Source organism: Geotrypetes seraphini, chromosome 4, assembly GCF_902459505.1.
Source record: "Geotrypetes seraphini chromosome 4, aGeoSer1.1, whole genome shotgun sequence".
NCBI lineage: Eukaryota > Metazoa > Chordata > Amphibia > Gymnophiona > Dermophiidae > Geotrypetes > Geotrypetes seraphini.
In genome coordinates this window covers 38644321-38654573 of record NC_047087.1, presented here as the reverse complement: position 1 = coordinate 38654573, position 10253 = coordinate 38644321, and the positions used below count along the sequence as shown (strand labels likewise).

General features: G+C 40.3%; 1 protein-coding gene across 1 annotated transcript in view; it reads left to right on the top strand.

Annotated features, from left to right (window-relative positions):
- The first annotated feature begins 668 nt into the window (after nt 1–668).
- Nucleotides 669–10253, top strand: part of CHST8 (carbohydrate sulfotransferase 8) — a 571556-nt gene continuing 561971 nt past the window's right edge. Inside the window, exons 1-2 of the mRNA XM_033942547.1 lie at nt 669–844; nt 2180–2319. The gene's annotated coding sequence lies outside the window, so the exon portion shown is untranslated. The remainder of the gene's footprint in view (nt 845–2179; nt 2320–10253) is intronic.

Genomic DNA, 10253 nt, shown 5'->3' with positions numbered 1-10253 from the left:
CTGAATTCTAGAAAAAACTTTTCACGTGTTACTTTTCTTAACAATCATTGGTCCTAAGCTCACACTAGCAGGTTGCTAGCAGGTCACTTATCTAAGCCCTGCAGTCTTTCTGTTACATGTCATTTATGCTGAGATAGCCATAAGAAGCTAGAATGCCCAAGCTAACACATCCAGTGCAGGCAGGCTAGAACATCAGATAAATTAGGTTGCAGCTAAACATAATTCAGCATTTTATTAAAGAGAAAACTTAGTTCAACACTTAGGAAAACCAGTCCCAGACTCCTTCACTTGTTGTTTAGTTGCAAGTTTATTTAAATGTTGTGGTTTGATACAGACTTGCTAGTTATGAAAAGGGAATAAAGAAAACTGGAAAGATAGTTCCTTTTTTCTTTGTCTTACCTCTTCTTTCTTTTTTTTCTCCTTTCTTGTTGATCATTTTTGGGGCTTTCTTATTTTATTATTTTTCGCTCTTTGGGGAAGGGGGTTATTTATCTTCTTGTTTGGATCACTGTACTACCTGGTCCACTACACCTTTTGCGGCCTGCTGGCTTTTCCAGGGCTCATAAGAATCCAGGGTCTTGGAATTTATCTTCCTTTTCTCTTCCTATGGTTGAGCGAGTGGGACCCATTTGTGTCGGTTTTCACTGCTGCTACCCAGGTGACCGGGAACCTGTTATACATCACTTTTTCTCATTTGTTTTGAGGGTGCTGCCATGTTATCGGTGGGAGATGCAAAACTTTGGAATGCTCTGCCAGGTGCCCTGCGATTTTGCACTGCCAGATTGGGTTTTAAGAAAATGTTGAAGACACAATTCTTTGTAGGTGCTTTTTTGAACTGAGATTTGTAAGTACAGTACCTGCTAATATATTACCTGATTAATGATCAAATTTTATAGTATGATTTTTGTAACAATGTAAAATATTTGCTTGCCTTTTCCCTTCTGTCTAATGATCCGTCGGGTGGGTGTTGCCACTTCATAGAGTTGACTGTTTACTTTTCACTTTATTTGTTGATTATTGGAGTTCAGCTTGTTCTCTGGATGTGTTCACATATAAATGTTCCGGTTATTTTCACCTGATTCCTCAGCTTGCAGATTTGAAATCACTCCTCCTAATGAAAGAGTGCTTAGGTTGGTTTTCATCAGCATATATGGAGCTGCAGGAATATTTTCTCATCATTGCCTATATCTCCGGCTAATTTGGGATTGTGTGATCTCGCTAACGAGCTAAACTGCAGATTGTGTAGAAGTTTAGCAATTACTGGGTAAGGGTTTGTGGCTGGCCACGGCACTATGTTTTTTGTGCTGTATATCTTATATGCTTGTGAAAGGTCACTTTGGGCAGCCACAAAACTTAGAGACTTGAAGAAAGCACAGATGTTTATTCAGCATATGCGGAACCCTGAGCCCCAAGCTGGCTTCAGAAGTCCCGAAACCAGGAAGTTACAGAAATATTTATACATTCTTCTGGCTATACAACTGAATTCTAGAAATAACTTTTCACGTGTTACTTTTCTTAACAATCATTGGTTCTAAGCTCACACTAGCAGGTTGCTAGCAGGTCACTTATCTAAGCCCTGCAGTCTTTCTGTTACATGTCATTTATGCTGAGATAGCCATAAGAAGCTAGAATGCCCAAGCTAACACATCCAGTGCAGGCAGGCTAGAACATCAGATAAATTAGGTTGCAGCTAAACATAATTCAGCATTTTATTAAAGAGAAAACTTAGTTCAACACTTAGGAAAACCAGTCCCAGACTCCTTCACTTGTTTAGTTGCAAGTTTATTTAAATGTTGTGGTTTGATACAGACTTGCTAGTTATGAAAAGGGAATAAAGAAAACTGGAAAGATAGTTCCTTTTTTCTTTGTCTTACCTCTTCTTTCTTCTTTTTCTCCTTTCTTGTTGATCATTTTTGGGGCTTTCTTATTTTATTATTTTTCGCTCTTTGGGGGAGGAGGTTATTTATCTTCTTGTTTGGACCACTGTACTACCTGGTCCACTACACCTTTTGCGGCCTGCTGGCTTTTCCAGGGCTCATAAGAATCCAGGGTCTTGGAATTTATCTTCCTTTTCTCTTCCTATGGTTGAGCGAGTGGGACCCATTTGTGTCGGTTTTCACTGCTGCTACCCAGGTGACCGGGAACCTGTTATACATCACTTTTTCTCATTTGTTTTGAGGGTGCTGCCATGTTATCGGTGGGAGATGCAAAACTTTGGAATGCTCTGCCAGGTGCCCTGCGATTTTGCACTGCCAGATTGGGTTTTAAGAAAATGTTGAAGACACAATTCTTTGTAGGTGCTTTTTTGAACTGAGATTTGTAAGTACCTGCTAATATATTACCTGATTAATGATCAAATTTTATAGTATGATTTTTGTACCAATGTAAAATATTTGCTTGCCTTTTCCCTTCTGTCTAATGACCCGTCGGATGGGTGTTGCCACTTCATAGAGTTGACTGTTTACTTTTCACTTTATTTGTTTTATTATTGGAGTTCAGCTTGTTCTCTGGATGTGCTCACATATAAAGTTCCGGTTATTTTCACCTGACTCCTCAGCTTGCAGATTTGAAATCACTCCTCCTACTGAAACAGTGCTTAGGTTGGTTTTCATCAGCATATATAGAGCTGCAGGAAAATTTTCTCATCATTGCCTATTTCTCCGGCTAATTTGGGACTGTGTGATCTCGCTAACGAGCTAAACTGACCATTGTGTAGAAGTTTAGCAACTACTGGGTAAGGGTTTATGGCTGGCCACGGCACTATGTTTTTTGTGCTGTATATCTTAAATACTTGTTGTTTAGTTCCAAGTTTATTTAAATGTTGTGGTTTGATACAGACTTGCTAGTTATGAAAAGGGAATTAAGAAAACTGGAAAGATAGTTCCTTTTTCTTTGTCTTACCTCTTCTTTTTCTCCTTTCTTGTTGATCATTTTCGGGGCTTTCTTATTTTATTATTTTTCGCTCTTTGGGGGAGGGGGGTTATTTATATTCCTGTTTGGACCACTGTACTACCCGGTCCACTACACCTTTTGTGGCCTTCTGGCTTTTCCAGGACTCATAGGAATCCAAGGTCTTGGAATTTATCTTCCATTTCTCTTCCTGTTTTCACTGCTGCTACCCAGGTGACCGGGAACCTGTTATACATCACTTTTTCTCATTTGTTTTGAGGGTGTCTTTGGGGTATTTCTGGTTATAGCCAGGAACTTGGTTTGCTTTGGTTTGTTGCCTTTTGTTTCATTTTATCTGGGAGGGGGGTGGGGGAAATGGATGATGAGTTTTGTATTATGTTGATTGTTGTTCTTGCTGTTTTCTATGATGTCATCAATAAAATATTGTTTCAATTAAAAATAAAAGAATATAAAATCTGATTAAAGAGAAACGTCTAGCTTTTTACACTCAAAAGATAGGTAACCCATCTATTAATAATAGAAGCCTTTTTAAACTGTGAATGATATGGAGATATTCACCGGTTCCACGGAAGAATCCACTCTCTCTGCAGATGTTATGGCAGATTTTTTTTAATAACAAAGCAAAGTAATGTAATGTAATGTAATTTATTTCTTATATACCGATACATCCGTTAGGTTCTAAGCGGTTTACAGAAAATATACATTAAGATTAGAAATAAGAAAGGTACTTGAAAAATTCCCTTACTGTCCCGAAGGCTCACAATCTAACTAGAGTACCTGGAGGGTAATAGAGAAGTGAAAAGTAGAGTTAGAGGAAAAATAAAAATAAAATAAACATTTTAACAAGACAGCATTGATCTAAATACTTTGGAAGGTAGAAGAGAGGAGAGAAAGGAATAGAAGCAGAAGGGGGAGCCGTTGAACAGTAGAATTCTGGAGAAATTTAAATGATAGAAATAGAACAAAACAAAGACAAAAGGCAAAACAATAGATAAGATTAAAGATAAATCATAAGCTGGAAAGAAAAATAAAATAAAACTTTGTCTTCAATCCACGGTTTCAGCGTCAGTGATGAAGTGGAGCAAGTAAGTTTAGGAGGAGCGATTGACGTTTCCAGAAAGGGCTTCTTCAGGGAAGAGACTTGGCAGACAGTCCCAGGATGCCTATGTCTCCTCCCCTGCGATGTTATAAAGTACATAAATTGAGGACTACTCTAGCAGCTTCTACCAACAATTATCTGAGTTTCCCTGTTTTTCAGAGTTTAGATATGTGCTGGGATAAGTTTGCAGCTCCTAACTGGCAAACTTTCTGTAAATTTTACAACAAGTATGCAAACTCTTTATGTAGATTGGACAGCTGTCCCCCAAACGTCATGATAGATGCTATTTTCACTATCAAGGTTAAACTCTTCAACTGGGTTATCTCCTTACTATCTAATGCGACTTTTCTGGAGGAGTTAGGTCCAAGGAATCTATTAACTTAGCTTCTAATTATAGACCTATTGCTAGCATTCCTTTGTTTACTAAATTGCTGGATGGTCTGGTTAACTTGGAACTGACTACCTATTTAGATAAGTTTAATTTATTACTTGATAACCAGTCAGGTTTTCAGTCCCTGTTAGATTATCTCCACACATTATTTAGTCAGGGTACAAGTGCTTTGATTTTGCAACTTGATTTAAGTAGCGCTTTTGATCTGGTAGACCATACTATTTTAACTGACTGCTTAGAATTTATTGGTATTTCGGGAAATGTCCTGAACTGGTTCTGAGGTTTCCTGGGCAGTAGATCGTACCAAGTGTTCAAGGACGATAAACTCTCTTATCGTTGGGTAAACATATGCGAGGTTCCTCAAGGCTCACCTTTATCTCTAACCCTGTTTAATATTTACCTTGCATCTTTGGGAAACTTCTTGCAAAGTTAAAATCGTAGGTTTTATATTTATTCTGACGACATCACTATAGTCATCCCCCTAACGTGTCTGACAGTAGAGATAACAAATTTTATAGCAACTAATCTGAAACAGATTGAATTCTGGATGATTGATTTCAAATTGAATCTGAACCCTGAAAAAACTAAAAAAAATTTCTTGCAAGTTCTAGTGATAAGATTAAAGAATCAATGATACAGCTGAATGGTTTTCACTATCCTATAGAACAGTTCATAAAAATATTGGGAGTGACTTTAGATCGACATCTTACCTTAGAACAACACACATGTTTGTTACTCAGGAAATGTTTCGCAGTTCTTTGGAAACTCTGAACCATTAAGAAATATTGTGATACAACTTCCTTTCGTTTTAGTTCAGTCATTGATACTGAGTATCCTTGATTATTGTAATGTAATCTACCTGGGTGCTTATAATTTTCAGTCTGAAAAAAATGGGAGCATGTTACTCCTTATTACCAAAAATTACACTGGCTACTCATTGAGGCTAGAGTTTTATTCAAATTCGCATGTATGTGCTTCAAATCAATCTTCGGTATGTCCCCAGGTTACCTTATTTCCCATTTCTCTTTAAATCACTCCAATAAGCCCACACATAGAGTCCAGTTATTCACATATCCTACTGTCAAATTGTATAGTTTGAAGAGATTTATCGAGAGAACTCTCTCTTTCCAGGCAGTCAAAATGAACGCCTAGTTTGGAAAAATCATGCCAGGAGTCTCATCCTATTATTTTTTTTAGAAAACTATTAAAGACAACTAATTGACATATTTGTAACCCAAGCTTCCTAATGCTTTTTAAATATAACATGTATTGTGTACATTCTAGAAATTGATGTATCTTTTTGAATTGTATATTTGCTGGATGTTCAGCCTTATCTGCTTTGAACCACCTAGAACCATTCATGGTCTGGCGGTATATGAGAATAAATTATTATTATTATTATCCCGCCTTTTCAAAGTTTCAAAACGGTTAACATTCTTAATACATTTGAATAGGGTAAAGACAATTAAGATAGAATAACAAAATGACATAAAATATTAAAATAACATCAAAGTTTTAAAAAACAATAATAACAAAAAAACAGACAAATAAAAACTTTAAAACAGACAAATATACTGTCACAAAAAGGAGGGAGGAAACTACAATATTTTTGAAAGGAAAGAACAAAAATGGAAAAAACAAAAGGTAGGGTGGACACTATCTTGACTCCTGCTGTTTGCTGGCATTACATTAACTAATTGAGCTGGAAGATGTTTGCATGTGCCAATGCTTGTGTGAATCTATTGTGGAGTCGGGGTAGACGAGTGCTTAGACTTCACCCTGCTACTGTTGTGACTCTCTTAGCTATTCTGTTTGCTGGCTCATTGTTTTGTTTATAGGCAATTTGTTGATTACTTAACCTGTCCAGAAATGGCAGCCTGTGATAAGCTACTTGGCGACTCATTGGTGGCAAGTCAAATGTGCACAAGACAAAAGCATGCGGACAAATGCGCGAAGACAAGTGAGCACAAGACATTTGAGTACAATGACAATTGAGCGCAATGATAATTGCGTGCAAGACAATTCATCGCAATGATAATTGCGTGCAATACAATTGAGCGCAACAACAATTGAGTGCGAAGACAATTACGCGCAAGACAAATGAACGGAAGGACAAATCAGTGCAGTGACAATCACACACACGTTCACATTACTATGGTTATGTTTTCTCGTTTTATATGTGCTCAGAACAGCCCGCCCTCCTTTCGCTAGCATCGTTGTGATTGGTTACGTTTTCTCCTTTTATACTTGCTCAGAACACTCCACCTTTCTTTCGCTGCCTGACTGTGTCCATTATAGGTCTGGTCTAGAACTTGCTCTCTAACAGATATTTCTCTTGCTCAGATTTCACTCACCTTTGGTGAGAGCGACACTACTTCCAAATTTCATTTCCAAATTTCTTCATTTGCAAGGTATGTTTATATTTTCATTTGCTAACTTTTTAAACGTTGAAAGCTATATAAGATGCACGCAACAGAATTGCTAGATAAGTGAGGGTATAAGAAAACGCTGTGTAGCTCAAGTTTCGCTCAAAGTTTTGACGTTAGTGCACCTTCATAATTTCGACTCCCTTGTGGTTTCTATGCTAACGGTTTAAGCTATATAAGATGTGTGCTAGTGAATTACAAGATAAACGAGTGTAGCAATGATAGGCTGCTGTAGAAAAGTGCTAATGAAACCCTGAACACACACTTATTTATATATAATAATGGAACGCTGAACACATGCTTATTTATATATAATAATGGAACGCTGAACACATGCTTATTTATATATAATAATGGAACGCTGAACACACGCTTATTTATATATAATAATGGAACGATAAGCGTGTATGCGCAGATCAAACTTTTGACGTTAGTGCACCTGTATAATTTGGACTCCCTTGGGGTGCTTGTAAGATGCGCGCTACTGAATTGCAAGATAAACGAGTGTAGCAAGTAATAGGGCGCTGTAGAAAAGTGCAGATCTAGGAGGGGCAAGGGGGAAGAGGGGAGGGAGGGTAGAAGGAGAAGGGAAGAGGGGTGGGAATTTTTTTTTCTTTTTTTTGTATTTTTTCTAGGAGATGGAAGAAAAGGGGGAAGAGGGGAGGGAGTATATTCTTCTACGCTAACTTGTCTGCTCCCATTTGTCCACGCGCTTATGTCTTGCGTGCATCTGACTATGAACCGACTCATTTGCCTTTCATTTTTGTCTGCTCCCAATACATTGAAATGCAAACGTCATCCTATGCAGTCAAGCCAGAAAGGAAATTGAATGGTAGTGAATCACAAATAGTATGTGTGAGCTTGTAAGGCAGGCTAGCTCAATTGAGCTTTGGAATGTGTTGTGGTGCTAACTAGGAGATAGTCATCAGTAAGACAGTAATGGCTGTTTACATGAGGAATACATTCACCTTGTTAGTCAGCCAACCTGAAACTTGGATTTCACAGAGCGTTATACCTTCGCATCCCAGCTCAGTATTATTCCGCAAAGGTAAACACTCATAAGTGAGCAGTGAAGGAGACTAGCCCAACTATAATGCAGATCAAGCTTCATTCATTCTAGGTGAAGTCAAGCATACATACAGAGAAGTTAGCGAGTCCTAAATATGAAAGGGCATGAAGTGGGAAGTGTTTACGTTCTACTTCATTCTGATATTTTACTGTTAGGCGATTATAGTAATCAAATTGGCTGTTCTGCGATACACTTCCATTGTAATCAATTCCTAACTTTACTACTGTTGCATGCTATACTTTTTTTAAATCTTTAATCTAAAACAGTGTCATCATACAAATGATCAAAACAATAGGTATTACATACATTACACTAATATCTGTACAGGTAACATATATATCTTTCAAGATTGCATGCTATACTGATAATTACTAGTTTAGTTAGTATTCGATATCCTTATTCAGATCATGCTGAGAGAGGTAAATTGAATCTAATAGCTGTACAGCTTCTCTGGGGATCCTCGGTCTCCTGCAGGTTCCACGGTCATTGCAAGCAGCTGTGGCATGTTCTTTCTGCTCGATTCATACATTACTATCGTATGTCTTTCTTGCTAGCATCAAGCTGTACAAATATATTCACTGCATTACGTATATGCCTGGGTGTTTCTCTCCTTGCCTGTTGGTGCTTTAGGTTATGGACAGACAACAACTGATTGATGCCACTTTTTCCTTCTGTACTCGCTGATCGGAGAGCACCAGCAGCAGCAGCTGAAACCGGTGGAGCAGGCAGAAGGAGGAGGGGAGACTTGCAGAGCGAGGCAGGAGGCAGAAGGCAAGAGCAGGAAGGAGACAGAGCTAGGGGTAGCGGCGAGAGTTAGCTCCGCCCACCCCCACCGCGTCGGCGAGGTCAGAGCCCAAACTCCCCCTTAAAAGGGGCGGAGCCAACGGCGCCCAGCCGTTCGGCGCGCGGCGAAGGCGAGCGGTAAAGGCGCTCGCCTTAGCGAGAGCGCCTTTGCGAAGGGCCTTGCAAGGGACGAGTATCTACTATCAAGAACACCGAGGAGGACTGAACGGTAAGGAAGCGACAAACACAAAAGGTAAGGAAGAGACAGACGCCAAGGGAACAAACCCACACATACAATCAAGGTGAGGTAGAGCGGAGACAGCACACACAAAAGAGACAGCAAGGCAAGCAACATAAGGAAGCAGCAGGCAAGGGACACAAGCACACACAAGGGAAGCAAGAAATGGAAGCCCAAGGAAGTCAGAAGGTGAGCTTTCCGGTCTTCTGTATCGGCTGCAATATGTATGACTACCTCCCTTCGGGGATCCAGGCATACATTTGCAATCGATGCATGGAGATGGATAGCTTGAAATGTCAGGTAAGACTATTGGAAGGAACAGTGATGGAACTCGAAGACAGAATCCGAGCACAGGAGAAGATTCTAGTGGAGTACAGCCCAAACGAAGAGGTCAAGGAACTAGAAATGTTCATAGAGGAAGCTCATCAGCACCACGTAGAGATCTCAGGGCTGGAAAACTGTACTCAGGAAACCGATGTGAGGAGAGAAGACACCCATGCAAACATAGAAGAAACCGAAGACGAGGTAGGAGACAACCGCACATCAGGAGGAATAGTGAGAACACAGGAAGACATCGCCCCATCCAAAGAACAGGAAACAATTTCAAGAGCATCATTGGAGGAAGAAGACTGGCCCTACTCCAAGGACGTGGACCTACGCCCCCCAAGGAACTCCCGAATAAAGAAGATGGGGATCATCGTAGGCGACTCCATTATACGACATGTGGACAGCCACACCGCAGGAGGAAGAAAGGACAGAGTCGTCACCTGTCTGCCTGGAGCAAGAGTGAAGGATGTGACCAACAGGATCTCCAGGATCATAGATGGCGCAGGGGGAGAGGACACCGCTGTGCTTATCCACGTGGGAACAAATGATGTGAGCGGGCGGAAGTATGACAGGGAAGAGCTGAAGGGCCAGCTCCGCTCACTCGGAAGACAACTGAAGATCAGGGAGGTGAAGGTGGCCTTCTCTGAGATCCTCCCAGTACCAAGAGCGGATGGAAAGAGACAAGGGGAATTGCAAGTAATCAACGCCTGGATGAGACGATGGTGCGAAGAAGAAGGCTTCGACTTCGTGCGCAACTGGACGGCGTTCTGGGGAAAAAGCAAGTACTACAGAAGGGACGGACTACACCTCAACAAGGAAGGAGCAAGAGTTTTGGCAGGCAACATGAAGAAGGCAATCGAGAAGGCTTTAAACTGAAAGATAGGGGAAAGCCGACAGTCGACCACCGGTCGATGGCACGGATAGCAGGATGCCCCAACGAAGAAGCCAAGGAAAACTACTCCTACACAAGAGAAGACGACCTCACAGCCAACAAGGGAGAAAAAGCAGGA